The 24,217-nt window shown below is 42.2% G+C and overlaps 1 protein-coding gene across 5 annotated transcripts in view; it reads right to left on the bottom strand.

Moving 5' to 3' along the window:
* LOC141020240 (protein shisa-6-like) overlaps positions 1 to 24,217 on the bottom strand; it is an 81,282-nt gene that overhangs the window by 19,209 nt on the left and 37,856 nt on the right. The gene's annotated exons all lie outside the window — the stretch shown is intronic.

Genomic DNA, 24,217 nt, shown 5'->3' with positions numbered 1-24,217 from the left:
GCCGAGATCTTTTAATGACTTTGCAATTACGACTCGAGCTCGGATGCTTGTTGCGTTTAACAGGAGTGCGTACAGGATGCTAATTCGAAGATGTTTACATCTCTCACTTCAATTTTTGGGAACGCGCTTCAGTTGAGACGCGGCTAATTTGAGTTCACGCCGGTTCACACTTCACGATCGGATGTGATTACGCAGTCGTGCGTCGTGTAAAAATTCATATCGGAGTTATAGAAGTTCACCCCCGAATGAAGGAAACTCCTCGGAGGGAAATGACGGAGGTTGTTTCCATCCCAGCTGCTCCTATTTGTGTGTCTGTCACCATTTCTTTGCCTTTCTCTCAGCGCCATCTATAATTCTGACAGATCAGTGTGTGTGTCTGTGTGTGTGTGTGTGTGTTTGTGTTCAGACAGCCCTCCCTCCTCCACAAAGAGAACAGAGGCGACCGGCTCGGCATTACACATGAAGACTTCCCACCAGAGGCCCCCGAGGCCGAGGATCTTTGTTTCTCCTTTATCGATTAGGGATTGTGTGTCGCAGCTCCTGGACACATCATGCGCTCCTGACATGTTTTTTTCCAGTCAAGAGAAAGCTCAGCCTGTTGTTTCCTCCCCTCAGGCTGACCTTGTGACTTCTTAACAAAAGTAAAAAAAAAAAAGAAATTCTGGTAGACAAACTCCTGAGCTCTCCAGAGCCCGGAGGCCAACGGGTAGCCGGTAAATGAGCGTGGAGGGACAAAGAAGTAAAACGAGGACGTGATTTTTAAACAAAATGTGAAAAATCAGCAGCTTAACAAGTCATAAACAAAACAAACCGACTTTAAAAGCTGATCGATGATGAACTTGATATGTGAAAAGGCAACATGATAATTTATACAGTTGTGTTTGTGTCCACATGATGGTCTCCACCACCTCCTGAGAGAAATATCTGGCTCTTTAGCTGCTAAATGCTCAACTACAGTATGTTCATCAGCTGGTCTCTAACTGTGTCTGTCTGCCCGTCCTCAACAGGTCGTCTTTGCGAGTAGCCTGCGAATTCCCGTATTTACGTATTTGTTAGACGGTGACCTCTAGTGGCTGAAGTAATTATGACGGCAGCAAAGAAGGAAGTCAGGTGACTTGATGCACAAAAATACATGGTAGAAATGTCCATAATGTCACTTAAATTACATTACATAAGTTTTTACGCAGTGTTTACGCTTTCATTTTGCAATTTTGTTTAGTCCATCAGCCATGAAATCTCCCAGGAAAATACAAGCTGGCAGGTGATCCAGTGAGGCTGGCACCATTTCTTTCTGCTTTCACGTCTCCATTTTAGAAACACTCGAGGTAAAGTTTCAACTTTAAGAGATGTCAAAAGATACTTATTTTAACCCAAACCCGGTTGTTTTTGGTGCATAAATGTAACCAAACGTGTGACGACGAAGGTCCGGTACACCTGTCACTGATACTCTCCAACTATCATATACAGGAGGCTATTTTAGTCGGGGTGCAGTCATGTATGTCACTTTGGGAGTCATTGGAAATCACTACTCAGTGGTTCAGGTGTGAGTACAAGTTGGGTTTAATTAGAGCTTTTGAGGCTGATGATACATTTTATTTTCTGTCATTTTTATCTTCCTACATGATGATTTAAATGCTCTGTCAGAAAGAGAAATTCTATTTTAATATATTAATGTTTTGAGCCTAAAACCACAGAAATGTCAAAAATGGAAGAATAAGCAACATAATGAAGTAAACTAATCTGTGTCTTCTAACTTCCTCACGTTTTAAGAAAAAAAGGACTTGAAAAGGACTCGATTAGATGATTTTTGAAGCTCCAAGAGATTTGTGACATGAGTGGACAAAATACTGGAAACCCTGAGTTTGTTTAATGACGGCGAGCGAACATGATACTGAAAGCTGTGACTAATATGAATGCACAGCAGGAGATTTTTCTTTTTTTCCCCTCTGCAGATGTGTTAGCTTTCTTGTGAAATCAAAGTCGATGCCAAGCTAACGTAACCTTGGTGTTTCCTGGAGGGAAAAAGCAACAAAGAAATAGCATCAGAGTCTCCCCCATTTACTCGGAGAGACTTTCATCAGGAAGCCTTTTGAGTAAGTGGGTGTTATTTTACAGCCGTTTCCGTCAGAGGAGCGTTTCTTGGCTCGGTGCTGCTGTGTCTTTGAGACGCTTTGTCTCCTTCACACTTCTGCCACTTTCACAGAATTAAAAAGCAACAAGCGCCCTTCTCTTCCTCTGCCTCGTGAGTAATGTGTGATGATTAGTACAGATAATTGCATCTATTTACATATAAATGTGATTGATACTTGTCCCACGGAGCTGAGCTTCCTTAAGCCGCCGCAGGAGCCGTTTGCCACTGATCTTGTTATAATCTATCCATAATATTTGGATCCTCCATCTGAAGTTACCTAATTAAATGATCATTCGCGACAAGTAAACAATTGGGGATGATGATGCTAATTAACGATGGCTGAACACTGTGATGCGCGTTGAGAGACGCCACTGTTGCATTCGTCTAATGGTGTTTGTTAGAAGACTTATGATTAATACGACTTCATAAAGAGACGGAGTATGATCTGTTTTTCCCCCCAGTAGCAGCGGCAGCTCTGCACACTGTCTGAGAGGCCGCGGGCCTAATTGATTAGGTGCTGTCATCCCGTATATCGACCGCCCTCATAAGAATCTCAAATGAGCACTCGAGTGATAATGCCAGCACTCGTTAAAATTTGGGCACAGTGGGACTTTTGGAAATGTCAAGACGAAGCCAAACGGGTTTCCAAACAGGAGGACCTTTTATAAATAGATGCCACAAATCCCATTTTCATAACAACGAGCAACAGTGTCTCGATCCTGCGTTCATAAATTTCAGATATAATCACGTTTCTGCTCCTCGTCCCCCGCTGTGCTTTTTAATTTTTACTGGCCCAGCCCGGAGCCCCTTCGGTGAAGGTGTTAAGAACATTTGCTCACCCTGTGCAGCCTTGTGTCAAACATGCCCTGCAGTCGGGTTGCGCCTCAACAGGTACACAGTCAGACTGCTTATTAAAACTCTGGCTTGGAGCCCAAAGAGCCTCTGGCTGCTTCTGAACTGGTACCGTACGTGAGGCTCGCTGGTGGGCTGCAGGTGCAAAATATTCACCGAAAGGCGTCTGGATGGAGGTTTGACCTCGGGTCAGACCGAGCTGCCGTTTTTATTCGACATGCTGTAATAACCCTCACACGCTGGGGAACTTTCACTCACAGGTGTTTCTACTGACGTGACACCGGGACGCTTCAAGAAGTGGAACATGTCACAGTGCAGCGACGTCTCCTACGAAGTACATTTACCAAGTTGTTTTCCCGCTCATAATGTTTTGACAGGTGTAATAACCACATGGATTATGTTCAGAGGCAACAATTGGACTTTAAGGACAGAGACCAGCTTCACATCCTGAATCTCGTCTTTGGTTCAGTTCAGGCAACTGAAGCGCTTTTTTTAAGGTTAGGGAAAGATGGTGGTTTTGGTTAAATCGATACCATTTTTTGTGATTTAAGTCACTTTGGACATTTTCTGAAGCCGAGCTGACGACGAAACCACATCCAGATTTCTTAGTTGAATGCCTGAATTGCAAATCCCAATAAAATAAAGTCTAAATGTGAACATTTAATCAACACTGGTGACAAAACGTTGACTTTTCAACCAGTTTTTTGAACGTCTTTTCGGTGGAAAAGTGCTCAGTGGCCAAAGAAAACTAGTCGAATGCCGTGAAAATGTGGAAATCACACGTTTCCACGTGTGAATTACAAACATTCATATGTGCTTTTACACATGTGGATTAAAATTTTTATGTGAAAATGTGAATTTCAGATGTGAAATATCTAACTGAAGTCACATTTCTATATGTTTAAATTTTAGTTCCCATGTAAAACATGTTATAAAACATTCGGTTCACATGTGAAAAGGACATTTTCACATGTGACATTTTCATAAAAGGGACAAAATGTCCCTGCAAGCAGTTTTTGTACTGATGGATTCAGTATTAACATGTTTGGATAGAAGGATCCTTTCAAAGAGATTATTTTAGATATTTAGTGAGGTTTGTTTTCAAGACCTGAGGAGGAAGAAATGATGCCACGAATAAATGCTGCATTCAATATTCAAATATCAAGGTCTTCCTTAACTTTTGTCTGTCTGTGTCTTTCAAAACGAGCCATTGCTGTTTAAAAAATAAGTAAATCTGATGATTTTCTCATGCACGACCTCTAAATACTGGAGGTGTGTTGAAGCTCCTTGTTCGGGGTTCGGAAAAATAACTTAGTTTAAAGAGACCGGCGATGGCTTCACACCTCTCAGCCTGACCTTCTCCCTCGAAAATGTTTCGCTACAGACGTCACACACTTGCACGACCCAAAGAGGCTGTTAAAGAAAATAAACTGATGCTGTCGTCTCTTCAGAGTCAGACCTATAATTCTGACTGCAGCAGCAGCAGCATTTACTGGGATTGAACATCTGAGAACAAGAGCATCACACAGAAACTGTCCTAGTTTCAGAAGTACTGACCTTCTCTGCACTTCTGATGAACTGGGTTGGACGACACAGGACGTGGACACCTGCCATCCCGTTTATACCAATCCTGTAGTTTATTTGTGAGTTTAAACATGTCACCGTTTTGTTTTCCAGCGTCGACACACACTCAGACTGGCAGCAATTTTATGGTGTTCGCTCCCTTGATTGACGAGTCCGTTGTACGTTTGTGGGTGTCAAATGATGCAACGCTGCGCAAATCAGTCAGGTGTGTTCAACCTCAGACATCAGCGCCTAAATGTCCCAGAGTGAAACGCTCATTACGATGCCAGTACACACAAATACATGCTTCTCTGTAAGTTCACAGAGTCACCAAATTACACCGTCGTACTTTCAGGAAGCGAGTTCATTTACTTGTTTCTCAGGGAGGTCCTTTTTGTTCTCGCTGTGTGTCCACAGTTGTCGGTCGTCTACCTGGAGCTCAAAGCGCTGCCCCTCCCACAGTCCTCACTGCAGGAGTGATTACTAATTATACAACAGCAGGGAGGCACGCTGTGAAAAAGGTAAGTCACCTGCCAAAAACATCAAAAAATGTAACTTTTTAAAAAAGCTTTTGTTGTTTTTCTTCTCTTTCATGATCTCACCGCTCAAAAAAAATATGATATTCTGACGCCGTGTTGTTTCATGTAGCTCACAAAGAAAGCGAGGTGAGATCCGATTATCACAGCAGGAGAAAAGGGTTTATTTCGATGAATGCAAGTGAGGGTATATTTTGGGGACTGCAGTAAGAAATCAAGAAAATACTTTGCTTCCTATCTGATCTCAACCTTTCCGATAGGAGGGGGGATAAGGAGGGAGGGGAGGGAGGGGAGGGAGGCGGGAGATGAAAGAGAGCGCTGAGAGAGAATGAATGCGAACGAAACAGTGAAGTGATTGTCGGAGCTTTTGAAGAGCCGTCTGGTTCGTACAAAAGGAGAGGTCAGTGAGCAGATAAGGGGTAGAATAGTCTGTCATATGCACAGGTGAAGAAATCCCACCTGGCCAAAACAAAGAGAATAAGAAACACGGGTGAGGGAAGAGGACGGACGCAACCAACCCTCCAAGGGATGGAAGACATTTTCTGACCGAGGCGACATCAAAGAGGAACGAGATGATGAACAGCAAAACACAAACCTGGACTTTAAGAGCAGGTCTCGGCTTTTTAAAATTACACGGACTGGGAAATGTTTGAAAAAGTCACGACATGAAGATTTCTTATCTCGTTATTCAGAAGTTCTGAAGAAATTAGACAATCCCAGTGTGTTGCTTCAGCCCAGAGAGGAGGTGCAGCAGGGTGCACCAGTGAGAGATTAAAACTCATCACTCTGGCATTTTAAAAAACTTTCTTATCATCAACAAATCCCATGAAAAGACCAAAACCAGCAGCACGTTCATCTGTCTGATGAATCCCCTGCTGCGTATTTGACAACCAAAACTCATCGTTTCCCACTGAAGCTGTGAAAAAAAGCCGTTCACATATAAATGTCAGTTATTCACATGTGAAAATGTAAATGTTTCACATGTGAAAGTAGCCAATCACATGTAGATGTGAAATTCACATGTGCAGAAGCATATTTCATGTTATTTATGTGCCACGTTTTGTTGCTACATGTGGAAATTATAATCCAGATGTGGAAGAAGCCGATCACTTGCGAAAATGTCCAGTTCACGTGTGAAGAAGCAAATTTCATGTGCCAGGTTTTGTTTCCACCCGTTTACAGCTGTCGCCATCTTGTTTCTTTTTGGAGACAGGAAAGTGACCATATTTGGATGAGAGGGCGGAGCTGTCAATGGCGGTTGATATCCTGATTGGATCGCCCTGAAGCATCGACTGCTTTATCGTCTATTTTCACTCTAAATGAGACCTTAATGTACTAAATGAACAACATGCTGTGTTGAAGAAGACTTGAAACTAGCTACTGAAACCATAAACACACTGAGAAACTGTTTTTATCATAAGCTTACATGCAATAAGACTTCATTTTGAAACGAGTGGAGTCGCCCCCTACTGGCCATTAGAATGAATTCAGGTTTAAGGCTGTCTAATGTCTACAGTCAATGCATGACTCGCTGAAAAGGCCACCCACATATTAATGCAGACTGCTTTGTATTTGCTTTTCTTATTGACGAATGCAAACAACACACGACACATTCCTTTAAGTGTTTCAATAAAATTTCCATTTTTAGACGCTCCAACATCGTTCGATCGATGAAAACACTAAATCCCTTTGTGCAGGCTTGTTTTCCTGAGCTGTAGAGAATAACATTTACACCTCCTGCTGTAATGACATTTGTAATGCCATTACTTCACCTCCTCTCACCTGAGAAAAGCTGCTCTCAGTCCTTCAATTTAAATACCTGATGTGAGGAATCAATACGAAAAGCCCCCCAAAAACCCACTCCTGATATCAGGAAATCCTGCGAGTGTCATACAGTCACACAAAAAAAGCTTTAAATTTGAACAAAAGCTGCACAAAAGCAAACAGCTACTCGTGATTTGCATTCCTCGGTGTATAGAGGATGTACACTGCAAGACCTCGGGGCGTTCATTTACAGTCGGAGATGAGGAAGAGGGAAAAAAAGGAAAATCATTTGAGAGATTGATTTGCTCGGAGCCTCGTTGTGCCTTCAAGTGTCTCACATGGTGGAGCAAATGAAGTTCCTGCTACCTCTTGTCTCCCATCTGAAGACTCCTGCTGTCGGTGAGCCACCGCCAGTCACATTTTGATCTTTGCTTTCATGTCTCTCACTCCTTTTCTCCCCCTCTAACCAAACATATCTCGCTTTTTAATTAGAGCCAGGAAAGAGGCTTGCTTCACTTTTTCATGTGTGAACCTTAAAATACATTTTTCAATCTGAAAGGAGATTGCATTAACCGAGGCAAAGAAATCTCGGTATAATAGCCACGGGGGCCATATGTGCCGTAAACACACCGACGACCACACAGACAGCACTTTATTTGTATTTTAAAAAAGGGGAAATTGCACTTTTTACGACCTGATAGATGAAAACTAAATAAAAACTGAACCCAGAGAAATGGGAGATATGAAAAGGCTGGATGGTTTGGTGGTCCAGGGGAGTTAGAAAACACACCTCTGCGACGGCGGGAACAACAACATGGAGGCACTTTTTCACAAGACGGAGCGATGCACTAACAAGCTCCTCGGAGTGGCTCGTTTTTCCACCTCTTGCTGTTTTCTGTTCATTTTGCGGTGCCAGACGCATCAGTCTGTGGGTTCGCAGGGGCTGTGACTGCTTAGAGATGAAATCCTAGTGGGCATTGCATGACTGGAATCCGTGTAGGGATTCAGGCTGCTGTCTGTGTCGGCTGTCGCTCCTGACGAGGAAACATGATGTCAAAACAGCAGCTTTCGAGGAGAGTAGCTGCAGATAAGCAAGCTTAATTGGACAGGAGGTAGCAATGTGCTGCACAGAAAATATATGGACCGTGAATTCATTTTCAAGGTACAGATACATGATATCTTTATACAACAGTGTTATGATTGTCCTTTTGTCACCACATGACAAAACCAGCTCCATAATGAAAGGTCTGCACAGAGCCCTGACCTAACCCTGACTTATCACCTGATATGAGTGTTAGACCTCCCTGATGCTCGTTGTGTCTGCAGCCAGATTTCAAAAATGTGTTGGAAATCCTGAGAGCAGACGAGTGGAGGCTGTTATAGCAGCACATGATTGGTTTTTGAACTATGGCTTCAACAATTACATGTGTCATTATACGGTGTCCACATACTTAAGGCCATGTTGTGCATGTTAAAGCTCCTCTAAGCATCATTTGCATCTTAGCTAACTTCCTGTCTGTTTTGCAGTTAGCGATCCCCTCCCTCCTCTCTACGTCTTTCTTTCAAGGCAGCTCTGATTGCACCTTTTTCTTTTCTTCAAGCGTTTTCTTCTCTTGGCCTGTTTGGATAAAGTGGGCAAGGATATGAGAAAATGTCTCTTAAAAAGGGAAATAACACTTACAGTAGCTTTAATATAAACTTCAACTGTTAGCTTTCTGCAGTAACCCGAGTTTGGACATCAGAGGAGGGCGAGTGAAAGACAAGATGATGAATTAATGAATGAAACTCTTGAAAACAACGATTCATCACTATTCAATTAAAAATTTGACTCAACTAAAACGAACAGTAATTAATTTTCTAATCAAGTCAGTTTCTGTTGCAGCTGAATGCAGCCTGTCCTCTCAAACGCTCCAATATAAGGAACAAACAGGTGAGGAAGGAGCATCGTGCATCACAGGTTTCAACATAATCTGATCACCGACTGCTGCAAATGTAAGTTTTAGAGTGAATAGTGAATATAAAATGTGTATTTTGCTGTGATACAAACGTACTCGAATGTATCTCTTGAAGGCTCAATTAAAAATCTGAATCATTTCTTAATTTCTTTTGTTGGATCTGTACTGTACAATAGTTATTCAGCCACTGGTAAAATATTAATTTCAGCTGCGTCTGTCAGAGATGTTGTCATTAGTATTGCAGAGATCGACAGAGGTCACAGATTAACTTTAAAATGATCTGGTTGACAAATCATCAAGATTGACACATAATTGAAGGAGGAAGGAGGAGGAGATTTAAATCTTATTACAAAAATCGGTCTCCACCAACCTCCCAGAAATGCTGATCAGGAGTATGTGAAGTAATGAGCCTCCATTATGAACAGCCGGGCACCTCGGTTACTGCTGACACTGTTGGAAACCTATCATCACCTTGGCAGATTAAAAACAATCGAGCGCAAACATTTCAAATTCATAATTCATTTCCGGTTTGTGCGGCGTTTGATGAATGAAAACCAGACTGGAGATCGTTGTTTGAAAAGGAGCCGCTCCGAGGAAAGGAGTCGTTACCGTCAGGTCACAGAGAGAGGCACAAATAACAAAGCACAGCGGGAAAGACGATTTCAAATAATATCCTGCTAATTAAATTCCTCCAAAAGTCGAGCAAAAAGCCATTAAAATGACTCGATTGCTGTTTGAGTGGAGCGATATTGAAATTGCATTCATCTGAGGCACGTCCAAAGATAAAAAAGGTGATAAGAGAGAAAAAAATTAAGTGTGAGACACTGCTGGGTCACATCATTTTATCAGTGTTTCACTGCTCTCCTGCACACAACTGAAGGCATCACTTTTTATCCACTACATGGTCTCAAAGCTAGAGTGTGAACGGGTGCATGTTCACACAGTCTTCACACCTGATCTCACTAAATCACAAGTAAATCAAACATAAATCACAAATGCTCGAGTAACAGAGTAACATAGCTAGGCTAAAAAACTATAGGTCAGGTTTAGGCTAAACAACTACTTAGTTTAAGCTAAACAGCTATAGGTCAGGTTTAGGCTCAAAAACTACCTGGTTAGGTAAAGGCACACAGGCAAGTTAGGTGAGGTTTAGGAAACGATTATGTTTTTAGTTAATATAACTGTTACTTATAACTTAATTACATGATTCATGTAAGTTACCTTAATTACAGGACGTAACATAACACATCCACCTTGACACACACAGGATTCAAACCTCGGTGTCTTTGGGGAAAGTCCAGTGTGTAACACATCCAACTTCAGGACTTCTTCCACATAAACAGTGGCACTCCGACAAGACCTGTAAGCACACTTTAATGTGTAAATTGGTGGAGTTACCCTTTAAGCTGGCAGATCTTTCAGCATTTTTTTTGTTGCAGTCAAGCAATTTAAATTATAGTTGTCAAATGTGCAGAGTGAAGTATTTTTTATTGGCAATTGTGGGCTCAGTTTTATCATCCTCTTTATCTGATCTGCTTCTGGCCTTTTTACGGTTTCATAATTTCCTCCGTAACCATTTTATCTTTTATAGCGGAGCACATTGTGAAGTCTCCTTTAATACGAGAACTATAAACCGAATGGATTCTCCTCCTAACTTTTGATGGCGGTAATATAGATAGATCACTTTAAATGATAGTTTACAGGTCAATTAGAACGATTTTTGCTGTTTTAAATAGCCACAGCATCTCATCTCCTGCCAGCCATCAACATTTATTTATTTCCACCGTGACTGTGATCCTCCCGACAGTCCAGACTGAAATATTTCAATAACTACTTGGACCACATTCATGGTCCCAAGAGGGTGAAGCCTGCTGACATTTCATCCAGCACCATCATCTGATCAACTGTTAACTTCTCCAACATTTAGTTTATATATACTTTTTGTGCAAATTAGCATGTTTTAGCGTGCAGACATGCTGACCTAAGTTGTTGAGCATGGTAAATATTACACCTTAACGACATCATGCTAACATCAGCATGATAGCATGCTGTCGTTAGCAGGACCGTTGTGTCTAGGTACAATCTGACAGAGCTGCTAGCATGGCTGTAAACTCTTTGCACTATTTGTCCGATCTTTAAACCTACAGAAGAGGTTTTCGGGCCACGTATCATCATATTATATCAAATCTCGTCCTCCTCTGTCTAAACCTAAACAATGTAGGTTCAGTTGCCAAAATTATTTTCTTTTTCATCATCATTTTTTCTCCTGTCTTGGCTTTATTGATGTGACAGATGACTTTAGGGTGACAGGAAATAGGAGATAGAGGGGGATGGCACACATCAAAGTGCTACAGGTCAGATTATAACCCTGAGCAGCTGTGGGGGGAGCGCATGCTTTACCAACTGAGCCACCGGGGCACCCTTAGTTGCCCAGATTTAACCAAACCTTCACAAGGTGGCAGATCATAAAAACAGTCACCTGAAAGTTGTTGTATAACGTCATTTGAGAGGCAACATTATCTTTCAGTTGAAATGGAAGAGAGATGCATTCAGTTTGACAATGTTGGATCAACCTTATGCATCCACATTTCTTAAATATATATTTATATTATCTTAACATGCACATCGTTATTCACTGTAACAAGACGCTGGTGTAACAATTGTCTCGGGCTCTCTCCTCTCATCTGACACTGAAGGAGGCTTCAGAAGGAAAAAAAAAAGGCTGAACTTCAGAAGGATACGAGGGCAAATCAACCCGTGTGGGAACTCTTAAAATACCCCTTTAACTAGGGCAGCACACGAGGCTCGGGGTGTAGCACGCTGCATGGCGAACCTGTCCACGCAGGAGGGGGACACGAGTTATATAAACCAACACGAGACGCCGCAGGATCCCTCTGACTGGAGGTTGTGATAATAGAAACGACGTGGTGGGCGCCTGCGAGTGATCGGGATTGGGCGACTGGGCAGGTCCGGCACACAGACCCGGGGATTAACTCCAGAGCTGCTTCTACTTCTGACTTTTAACAATGCCAGCCAAGCAACTTCAACAACTGGGGGTGTTTTAGAAACGACCGAACGGAGCGGCGGTGGTTAAAGATTCATGGGCTCCATATTCACAGCCATCCGTTCCACTGATGAGGTCTATAGCGAGGGATTAGGGGAGCCTTGCATATTGTTAAAAGTAAATTGGTGCCTTTCAATTCTCGCAGCATTACCCAGTCTGTCCTGCACATATAATGAATTCCAGTAATGAACTGGCCTTATACAGGAGAGCACAATATCAGCCGTAAAGTGTTGTACTATGCACACCACATTTGTCACCATTACAGTCAATATTTGGTGACTGCCAGGAGATTTATGTGGCCCTGGGGAACAATGAAAGAAGCCTGGTCTAATCTAATGTGAGTCATGATAGTCTCTGTGGCTCCGATTGGGCCCAGGTAATGCTCTGCGTTATACAATGCAGCACCAGCTATTCTCCATCGCTTCACCTTAATGCTCCACTCTATGCATCCACACCATTAAGGCATTATTATTATTACTCTGAGAAAAATAAAAAGTATAAAGGTTCGGCCAGTGACACAACAAAAAGATGCTTTTGTGCTCAAATTGAGTCGTTACGAACACAAAGTTTTAGTTCTGAGTCGAGGCTGACCCAAATATTAAAAAAAATCACCTCCTTTTTCTATTTGCGCTGCTCGTCTCTGGTGACTGAGCCGAACATGGAATCAATTCAACTAATTGGAGACTTTAAATGGAAATTGTTCTTTGCCCCGAAACTGAATCGTTGCCAAAGTCTTGTTCAGCCAATGGAAAACAAATGATAGTGTTTTGTCTTTTTAGCTCAGTCTTCAATTAGCTTCTTAAACTCTCGATTTTCACTTTGCATTCCCCCTCCGCTGTCTAATTTTCTTTAAATTTAGTGAGGGAAACATTTGGTTATATAGTAAACTTTTGTTCTCTGAGTGAAGAGACCATCCCGAAGCTTTTAGACGATCAATCAAACCATCGACGACCTGAAACAAAACACTGCATGAGGTGAAAGAGACCGGTATTATGTATATCTGATGTGAGTCATGAGGGTCTCTGTGGCTCTGATTGGCTGACTGGCCCCAAACAACAAGAACTTATTTAAAGTACTGTGGCCTGCTGGTTTGGCCAAACCTCGACACAGTCAGCAGCGGCTGTGACGCACCGCTTACAGGAAATATAAAAGGCTGCTTAAGAGCACAAATTTGCATCAAATTTTCCTCTCCTTCTCAAAGTAATAACTCAGAAAATTATCCACATATTTTTAGATTCAGTGAGAGAAAATTGACAAAAAATTGCTCCTTTACAGTCCCAGACTTGCTTGAGAAATGTCACATTTTAAAGTTTTCTTCAGCATCACAGTAATCCAGTGAGTCGTCTGTACATCCATGAGTGCACTGAAAACAGCTAATTCGGCCTATGTGTAAGTAACACTTTGATGTTTGACGCCGTAGTTACCTTTCTAGCATCACTTCTTGACGGGTCTAAATCTGGAGGTGGTTGGATGCGTCACACACTGACTGGACTTCTCTGGAGAAAAGGGTTCACCTCCTGTTGATGTTCCTGATCGTAGTTATTTTAACCCAAAGTATGATATTCTTCTAAACCTAACTGCGAGAGTCCAAAAGTCATAATATGAGAACAGTTTGTCAGCAAGCTTTATTTTGAAAGTCTAACCAGGGCATATTATTCATAGTTGACCGTTGAACCCTTCATGTCTCTTCATGAACTGATGTAGAGGGTTAGGCAGAGCTGAAGGCCACTGACCAAGCTGCAGCCTACAGTGTTGTGCTGTTGTTTCAATTTAGTCTGAGGAAGGACCTACAATTTTTAGACCTTGAGAAGCTGTGTGGTAGAGAACATATTTCTCTACATCGTCTGACATTATCACAGTAATACTCCGTCTCTTATCTCTGTTTGCCGAAGCTGCGCACAGTGAAATATTCAAACCCGACACTTTTTGCAGCCGGAGCATCCCATCAGACAGAAATATTCTCGTTGTCTCGTTGCAACACTTTAAAAACCATTTCCCTGATATTCAGCCTGACGTTGTTGGTACGTTTAGGAGCACGGCAATAAAGCTCGAATTTAAAGCTCGAAAGTTTGGTTAGCTTGACAAATGTTCTGCAAAAACAGCATGAGTAGGCAGAGATGGAGTCACCAGAGGGTTTTTAAAAGAATACAACTTTTTTTTTAATGTTTATTATTTGGGCAAATGTCAAAGGAAGTGGGTCAAAAGCTTCCAGGTAATCATTCAAGTTGGTCTACGTGGCTGGATTAGGTTGCATCATTAGCGGTGCCGGCTTACAGCAGCACTCAGGGCGGGTTGGATGAGTTTCAGCACCCAGATTCTGATCAGTGCAGTCGGGTTACTTATTTTTTCATGAGTCTGCCAGATTTTGCTATTGGATCTAAAATGTATTCGTGTCTTAAAAGTCAAGATCATTTAATGCCCCTTTAACCCAGAGGTAATGAGAGTGTTTTTCACACACTAAACCTCTTTCATCCAGCCAGACTCTCTCCCTCAGAGGAGAACAGCTTGCTCAGCGATTCACACTGTATGCTTGGATTTCTTTTTCCTCGTCTGACCAGGTAAATCCTGCCACAAACAACCTGAAACCACCCGACCGTAAAGCATTTATTCTCCCCAGCGGTGTTAAGAGTACCATTCCACCTCCCCACCTCTCCTCTCCGCTCTCACTTTTTGATTTTTTTTCCCCAAACTCTTGATACTTCATAAGAATCTGCCAGCCACTCCCGACAGGAAGCTTGTGAACAGACGAAGAAGAACGCCTCGAGGGCGTAAGCTCGGCGCTCGGCGTTTCCAGCCGGGCTCGGACATTAGCATGCACACACAGTCCGCGGGCTTGTGTCCACATCGCGCCGCGGTGTGTGTGTGTGTGTGCGCATCATATCTAAACCACCCTCCGGTCATTCGCACTACAGGCATCTCCACTTACAAAAGATATGTTGCCATGGTTACCACATACAGAGCAGCAGGCCAGCTCTTCTCATGAAGCGTGAAGCTGCTTCTTGTGTTTACGTTCGGTGATCTACTGTCCTTATGTTGCACATGAAGCTGCACTAATTAAGATTTTTATGTCAACAATGGATCAGATGACTCTGTGCGCTTTAGTGTCTTTTGGCTCCTTGTTTCGGTTTCTCAGCCTCCATCTTTACTGCTTTATTTCACTTTTACTGCTCTCGTGGAGCCTGTTTCACTGGTGTACATTGCTGTACTTGCCCAGCAAAGGCAAGGCAGAGAAAGTTTGCGACAAGCTGGTGACATAAAGGAGCATTTAGCTGCTGAGGAGATAGTAAAGAACAAAACAGAGATAAAAAGGAGAATAATGAACTTTCTTGCTGGCTGGAAACACTTTAAAAACTCCAAATGAATGCTTATGATAAATTATTTTAAAGTTTGTCCTGCTCCTCAGATGCCACAAAAACAAAGAAATGCAGATATAATATAAGTTCAAATCACAATAATTCCCTCCCAGCATGCAAAGCTGCAGGAGCAGATCTGGGGCTGACCAAAGTCCTTCTTGCCACTCAGCAGCCATCTTGGCAACGCTATCCGGGCAGTTAAAGCTCCTGTCTAAGTGAACGGGGAAAGAGCCATGACTTCACTTTAACGGTCACCGAGTCATAAAAACGACACCAGCTTCTCTTACGGTTCAATCCAGAGAGCACTTGAACAAATGTGAATTTAACGTCTAATCTTTAAAATAACTTCACCTTTTATTTTGGTAATCCTCTGCATTGCTGTGACATCCTCCTCTTCCGAGCCTAAAATTTAAAATCCTTCTGCAGCCGCAGCGACGAGATTGGCTCATATGTTTCCCGGCTGGGCTGTGATAAAGTAGACATTTGATTTTTTGGCGTTATGGACTTCAAAATCCTTTAAGCGGTTTGTCTTCTCTCTTATAAACGTCTCTGGACTGTGTCGCAAGCGCTGCTCACTGGAAAATCATTGGAAATCATATCTTTGGGTTTCAGTGATTTGATTGTTATTGATTATTAGCTGTTCTGACTCTCACGCCGTCCAAATCTAGATTGGAGACTGTCGTTTAAGTTGATCTTGAATGGTTCATATTCATTCATTAAATTCATCATGTCATGCACGTTGGGGTGATGTTATATTGATGTTGGTACAGAACACAATGCAGAGAAGGAAACTTGCACCTGACCTGATCAACAGCCCCCAAAGAGGTGAATGTGTCCATGTCATGTTTCAGTTTGCTATTTCCTGTTTTACCTTGAAGTTTTGCCTTCATGTGTTGCTTTTCAGTTCCTCCCCCTTTTCTGTGTCCACCTGTGTCTTGTTGGTGAATCAGTCTGTGTTGCTGCTTGATGTCTTTGTCAGTTCGTCCTGTGTTTTTCCACCTGAGCCTGTTCCCCGTGTCTCCCGGCGTTTTCCCCTGTGGTATGTTTCTGTTTTTCTTTTTGTTCCTCGTGTTTTTACTGGTTGTAATGTGTAGCTTTTAGCTCGTTTTTAGCTCCCAAACCTGCTTCCCTCTCGTGTGTTTCTGCGTTTGCGTCCTCACCTTTTTAACCACAACGTGCACAAACCATGTTCACAAACATTCAAGTCTTAAGATTGAAAATGTGTAAACCTAGTCTTAACTGTATTTTTTCAAAAACCTTATTAAAGCCTGACTTCAGTTTTATGAACTTTGATGGATTACTTCTCATCAAGAGAATATATATTTCCTTCTTACGTTTGACAGAACAATAAATATCCTGAAGTTCTTCTCAGGTGAGCAGTGAGTTTATAGTTTTTACTCTGGAGTTGAGGCTGCTTTGGAAATAAAAAAGAATATAATAACACTGGAGGAGAAAGATTTAATAATCGGGGGGGGAAGGCGGAGAGTTGGAGAGCAGCGATATATGTATTCGAGTTATTAATTCAGAGTCGGATCTTGACAGTGTGGATATCACGGCAGGAAGTAGGCCACGAATCCCGACCAGAGATCATGTAATTTTCTCAAATGAACATCATCAGTGCAAAGGCCGACGAAGCAGAGCCACACCTCCACCCGGCCCGCTCTCCATAATGGGGTCAAGTGTTAAATATGCCGCCTTTCACACTGAATTTCATTTCCTCTCTGCCCCTCTCTGATCTGCTCACGTCTCTTTTTTTTTCTTCTCCTTCTGTGACATTTTAATTGCCGACAGAGCTGCCGAGTGAAAATATTGCCAGTGCAACATCAGTTAGGAGATTATCACAAGTCGTTTCACTCGTGACGCAAGAACATCAAAGTCGTCTGTAAACAAAAATGTGAATGAATGGTGACATTAGAGCAGCAGAGGGTTTATCTTCACGCAGGAGGGGGGACGAGGGCGCCAGTTAAAGCTGCAGAGGACGTTTCTTCTTTCCTGACGACACACGAGTGTCAAATGGAAAATGAAGTGTTCAGCAGATCCTGTAACGCCCAGCGGAGCATCTGTTAACCTTATTTAATCACTCGCTGCCACTTTTGTTTTGTTGAGCTGCATGTGTGCACCAGTCGTTTGCCGAAAGGGTTCCTCCGACGTCGCACAAAAAACGCATTCCCCTGAAATCTAATGAACTCATCAAGAGATGTGACTTTTCAGTTGAGATCCCTGCTGGCTGCTCGGCTAATTGCATTTCCCCCTCCGTGAAAAACATCTCCTGCAATACTGGGAATCTTCTGGAGTGACGTGTGTCACAAAAATACATTATTTTTTTATGACTTTAAAGTGAATCAAAAGCACAACAGTGAGACTGCTTTTCATTTCATTAAAATCTGGTGAGGAAAAATGTTCAGATGCTGCAGGAAAGAGACGCTGTGTGATTTATACATCAGAGAGTCGGGTGATGAAACAACTGTAAATATAACATGTACGTCCTGATGTTACATCTTGGTAAAGACTTAATGGTCTTTTCATGGAGCCGTTTCTCATCATGTCATTGGGTTTACAGTCTGTGGAGGAAACGCTCTGTTTGACAAAAGTCCACCTTAATTCACTGATGTTAGAGAAGTATTTCACTGCTGGAAAGAGGGCCCTTGCATAAAACTAAAACAGAGAAAAAGGGCTGTGGTATTACCTTTTGCTCAAAAAGGTAGAAAACCTACAATAACCACAATGCACGGCGCTGCACCGATAAATACTGGGCGGTGCTTTGCTTTTGGCTCTGCGCCCGTTTTGAGACGGGAAACAGGAAGGCAACTAACTGGTACCAAACGATATCATATTACATCTATACTGTAACTAAAAGATAGGATCGTAGTAGCCTCATTTTACAGTTTGATCAGCATTTTTGCATTTTTCTTCTTTTCTTGTGAATCTATCAAGTCTTTCATCCTTATTGTCCGTACTGTAATTTTATTATGTTGGTTTGTTCTCCACACACAACATCTACTTCATATCTCGAGTCGTGGTAGACAGTCCCCTCCACATTTTCCCCCCATAAAAAGTTTTTTTTTCCAACTTTCTCAAACTGCAGGATGCTGCATGATGTACAGATCGTAAAAGCTCCTTGAGGGCAAAAAAAAATTGTGATTTGCGAAATTGGGCAATTCAGCACCGGAGACACAGTCGTTACCTCGTTAATGTGCAAAAGGTTTTTTAGCCGAAAAGCAGCTCAGTCCAAACATTTCTAATCCACTCCAACACCCATTTACACAATGACAATTGTGATAGGATGTCAGCGAGCATCCTATCATGAAACTTTCCCTATTTTAAATTAAAAAAATCAGTAATTCCCTCGATTCCAGTGCAGGAAACTACAGGCTACAATCTTCGACAAAACCAACCTGTTAACATGCTCGTTTTGTCGCACTGCCTACGTTTTCAGCTCTCAGTGTTACTGTATGTGCTGGAAGCAGCAGCAGTATTAACGTCCCAGGAGTTTGAACTTCATCTCGTCGCTGAAGTTTCCTCCATGCCGCCAGGAAAAGTTGCTAAAATCACGTCAAACATTAAGCGATGTGCCGCCCCTCATCAGCTCAGAGTCTCCTCCTCGTGACTGAAGAGAATTTAATAACCGAGGTTAATAAAAGCAGCCAAAGTGTTCGTCTGCATTCGGCGAGTCAGGCTGCGGCACAAAGAGAAGGTGGAACTTCTCGATTTTTTTTTTTTATCATCACAAACAAAAGCTGTTTTCAAGCCAACAAGAATCCCCGACGGTGTCAGAGAGGAAACACCATCTGTGCACAACAATGGAGCCAGTGAGGACCTGCTGCAGCGCTCACAAAGACCGTCAGGATTACATTCAGAGGCTGTAATCACAACAAACGGAGGGAAGCAGAATCTGATTAACATTAGTTTAGAAGTAGGAAGTGATAACAAGAAACAGTGTGAGGAGAAAACAAAGGTCAAATGTGCAGGTTGCACTTTAGGGATAGAAATTAAGGTTCCCACAGCAGATTCTTCTTTAGTTTTAGCGTCAGATATTAAATAAATGTTTCCAAAGTACTACAGCACACATCTGATTTCATCTCGTCCTCCATAGCCTGTCTGGCTGCACCCATTATCATGCTGCTGTAGGGAAAAAGACACGTCGGCTCGTTTGTATTTCTTTAAACCAATCGCAGTTGTCTTTGGCGACACTAAACGGCAGGGTATGGTGATGGTGCCTCTGCAAATAGTGTTGGGAAGCTTGTCTTGCACGTCAAGAGGCGAGCCCTGGTGTTAAAATGACTAATGCTGCATTCATGGCCTCATTTTTCCGAGTTGGGAAGTCGTTCATCCGACTTCGGTGCGTTCATGTGCGTCATGTTGGAACGTGGGAGAAAGGAAACTGATCATGTCAGGTCATGAAATATATTTCACAAATATGCATGTTACCATCAACCCAATGTTTACTTTCGGTAGCCATTTTTCAGCATCATGTCACATCAACTCTACCAACATTTTCTGACTTTGATTTACACATAATTTAGACAGTTAATCCCCCAAAAGACAAAAGTAACAGCTGCTAGCTCATTTAGGTTTTTGCCGTTCCACTATAACAATGAAAAAACAACGGAGGTTGTTGATTCCCGCAGAAACGATGATTTTAAAAACACGGAAGAGAAGCTAACTGAGAGAATTGGATGCCAACAGCCGACATTTGGTGAGTCAGACTAGATTTAATCACAGCTGAGGTCTTGAAAGTTTCTACATTTATTTAAAGTAGAAATGTTTTGGCCAATCAGAAATGGTTCCCGTATTCGTTTCTAAAAAACTGCAGAAATACACTCGCAAGAAGCATCTGGACAAAATAAAGATCAATATTTGAGCAGCTGGCTGTTTTCCTCCAGTTATTCTGACAGACAGGTGAAATATTTTGCGCTGCAATTTTCAGATTTACCAGCCAAGAAACTCCACATCAGAATTCAGCGTCTGATTAGATGTCTGACAGATTTTTGTGTTTCTGGAATGAAAAACAAAGCGACACGCTGCTTCTTCAACAACAGGGTGAGAAAAAAAAAGGAATGAGGTTCAGCTGAGAGACAGATTGAAGTCAAAATTACAGGAAAACACTAAAAATCAGTGTCTGCTCGAGTCCTCGCATGAGCATTTAATAGAGACATCCAGCCAATAAACAGACACGAGTCCGGTTGCCAAACATCCTGTCAGATTTTCGGCCAGACGTCTCTCAGGTTAATCTCTCGTTGATTAAAGGGCTGCGTGGAGGTGAAAACCCTCTCAGGGACAGTTATTGCTGCCGTGTGGAGTGACAGCTCGCTAACGATCTCAGCGGGGATAAACTTGATGAGCTTTAAAGGCGGCTGTTGACGCTGTGACGCCGCCCCTCTGGTCCCACCTCGGCTTCGATCTGTATCCCGAGTGTACGGACGGTCCACAGGGACGAGCCGGGGGACCTGACCGGGAGGTCACGTTTGCTGCTTGTTGTCAGTAAAGGCTGGTGGTGAAGATTCCTCGTTTAAAGTGGACGCGTTCAGCTCGAAAAGGACGAAATATAGTGTTGTAAATGTCGATAAAACTTTGATTTGATTCAGAGTTTTCCACTTGATACTCTTTAACTTGTCGCGTCCTAAAGTTTGTGTGCAAAATTGTAAATATTCAGCTTTTTTTCTACAAACTCTGTGGCATGTTGTGATCTCACTACTAACTTCTGTGACTTTTTAATTTGCATGAATTGGTTTAAGTATTCCCCTGCAGCCCCACTGCTGCAACTTCTTTCTGCATTGCAAGAATGTCGAGAACATTTTTCACTCAAGAGTCAAGAGAAAAGTTGGCGTCATACATCGTACAGACACTAAAAAACCCTCTGGGAGCACTCTGCCGCTCTGGGCCGTATAAATAACCTTGACAAAGCAGCGCTCAGCTAACTTAAACGAGATTAATCTCAAACACCTGCGCTGGTCCTCGTTAGTGAGAGGCGCTGCAACACTGCTCTGTCCTGAGGCTGCTCATGAAGTGATCAGCCAAACTCCCACTACAGATCATCCCAAAAAACTAATTTACAATACTTTATTACATCCACTGTCGAGGAGGAGGTGAACATGCACGGAGACTGACTTTAACGTCACATCTCGTTCTGGTGCTGATGTTTCTGAATTAACCACAATCTGTACCAAACCAAATTAATCAAGTGGCTTCAACTGTCTGAACTGAATCATCGTTTTCAGAAGTCGACAGTTGAAACATAAAGTGTTGACGCTGACTATTTAACAGCCCGATCACCAGAACATTGGGGTCATATCACGTTCATAAAATGGAGACTGAATGAGCTGATTTGGACGTTTTCCCTCCGTGTTCGTTGTGACAAAACCAAAACACGTTTGCCTAACCAAGTGGAGTTTGTGCCTAAACCTAACCAGAGCATAAACACAGCGTTGTGACAACATGGAACTGAAAATTAAACCTAAATAAATGTTAAAGGTTTGAACATATATGTGGTTTGCAGGAACGCACATGCATGCATTTAAATACAAACTGCAGCTGAATCAGGTTTCTCTCAGCTTGAGGACAGGAAACGTTTTGATATGTCGGCCTTTTGACATTGGCTGATTAATGTGTTTGCAATGTTTTTTTATATTTATCACCTGTGAGAGGTGTTTTCTTTGAGAGAGGCCTGTGGTTTTTGTTTCTGGCACTTGGCGACTCCCACCCCTGGATTCTTTGTAATGACGCCTGTGCACCTGGTCCAGGTCGACTATAATTGCTTGTCTTTGTCCACTGTGACTCTGATGAAGACGCAGCAGTGTGGAAACATTAGTCTGTTCGCACAGTTAAAGTATTTGGCTAATTTAAAATCGATGCATCTAAACATTAACTCTTAGAAGAAAAGAGATAAAATGTCTTCATTGCAAACCAAATGTTTCCACTACAGACAACAACATCTGAATTTAAATCTCTAAGTGCAGTTTAAGTAAAGCTCTAACATCACATAATTAAAAGTATACTAAATCTCAGACGTCTCCACATCTGTGAAAATGTGTTTGAGTTATTCTGGTTTTAAAGGGCACAACTAACTGCCTCTTCAGGATTGAACGAGGCGCTGCGTTCTTTGCTTTTTTTTTTTTTGAAACCCACTCTGTTCTCAGTGCTTTTCACACCCCTGTTTGACATTCAGACTGTCTGCTGGCACGAGAGAGAAAAAAACAAAACACACAAAAAGCATGAATTAGTTATCTGCAAAATGCCTCCAAATGCAAGGCATCGTCAACACAATTCATAACACGTAATTATTTCTGACACACAAAAAAATATATTTACGTCTGCATTGTTGTGCCGAAATCTGGATAGTGGAAAAAAAAAAAAAAAAAAGAGCCAAGCACTCGGAGCTGTGCCGTGTTGTGTTCAAGGCTCTGCAATTATCACACAAAACAGGAATATTTCCATTAGCAGATAAAGCTCACAGTGAAACCTTGACAGCAGAGAGAAACCTTGAAAAACAGGAGACGGGTTGAGGGCCAAGGCCTGATCTCTGCGGAAAAAAAGGTCGTCTTTTCTTTCTGCTGTTGACACCTTTGTCAAAACAGCAGTGGATGTTTTATATTCAAGGAGACGACACGTATCCGTCCCTACACCTCGCAGCCGACCATGGGCAGACATTACAGAGACGCCACATACGGTTGGATGTGTGTTCATGCCTGGAATGACTCAGACTGGTTTTCGATTTCGCACAGTGTCTGATTTCTCTGTCGCAGCCTCCCGGTCTCCTCTCGCCATTCGTTTCCTCTCCTCTGAAGGATGAATTACAAATGATAAAAGTGCGTTTTTTTTTGCATCCAATCTCCCCACAACACAATGCCGACGCCTCCAGTAATGAGGTCGTTATTATGCATATCACAGATATCAAGAGGAAAGAGCTTAAAAGCTTACACGTTTAATTGATTAAGGCGGGCAGGCAGCCGTGGAGTTTTATAACAAAGGAGGCTGTTTTTCTTAAAGGTTGTGGTATTTGAACCACATATTCAAAGAGTTCTAATTAAATATCACTATACTTTGACTTCTATTAATAATTGAATGTCATGCTGAAGTTCATCCTTGAAAAGCAAACAGCTACTTTTTGTTCTATCGCTGTTTGATCGATGCAGCAGCTACACTGGGACAGATTTGGGGGCTTTTTTAACATAAATCTTTAAACCTTTTTGTGAGGTGCATTAAGTTCCTCGCTCATTATGCCACAAACATTATGTTTCACAAAGGCTGCAAGTTTTAGAGGTTTTTCGTTGCAGAGGGTTCAAAACCTCTTTGTGTGACATTCATTAAATCATGATGCAACTTCAATTCGAGCTCTTTTATCTTTTGTATGTTCGCTGAGCAGAAGATGTTTTCTGAGCTGTCCACCTGAAGACTTGAAAGCAAAGTCTCAGGACTTGACTGGACAAGAAAATTGCTTAAAAAGGACTTGAAACTCGACTTGATTTGGACTTTGCTGGACGTGACTTGAGGATTAACTGAGACTTGACATGACGTATGATTTGTCCTCAAGGACTTAAGACCTGACTTGGACGTGAGACTTACTCAAGGACTTGAAACGTGACTTGATCAGGACTTTGTTGGACATGACTTGAGGCTTGCCCACAAAAACTTGACCTAGTCATTAGAACAGACTTGGACTTGAGACTTTACCCAATCTGGACTTTGTTGCACTCAACTAAAGACTTGACTGACATGATGCGTGACTTGTCCTAAGGGACTTTAGACTTGAGACTTGTCTTTATTTGGACTTTGTTGGAGATGACTTGTGACTTGTCTTCATGGACTCGAGACCTACCTTGGAAATCAGACTTGCACTAAAGGACTTGAGATTTTACTTGATCTGGGCTTTGTTGGACACATCTTGAGACTTAAAACACCTCAGACTTGGCTGGAAAAGACAGGTCTCAAACTTATCGTCAAGGACTTGAGACCTGATTTGTAATGTGCTGGACTTGGACTTGAGTGGACATGACTTCTGA

Source organism: Pagrus major, chromosome 23 (assembly GCF_040436345.1).
Source record: "Pagrus major chromosome 23, Pma_NU_1.0".
In the NCBI taxonomy this organism is placed as follows: Eukaryota; Metazoa; Chordata; class Actinopteri; order Spariformes; family Sparidae; genus Pagrus; species Pagrus major.
Note: the sequence above shows the minus strand (reverse complement) of the source record. Positions and strands in the feature narration are given on the sequence as shown.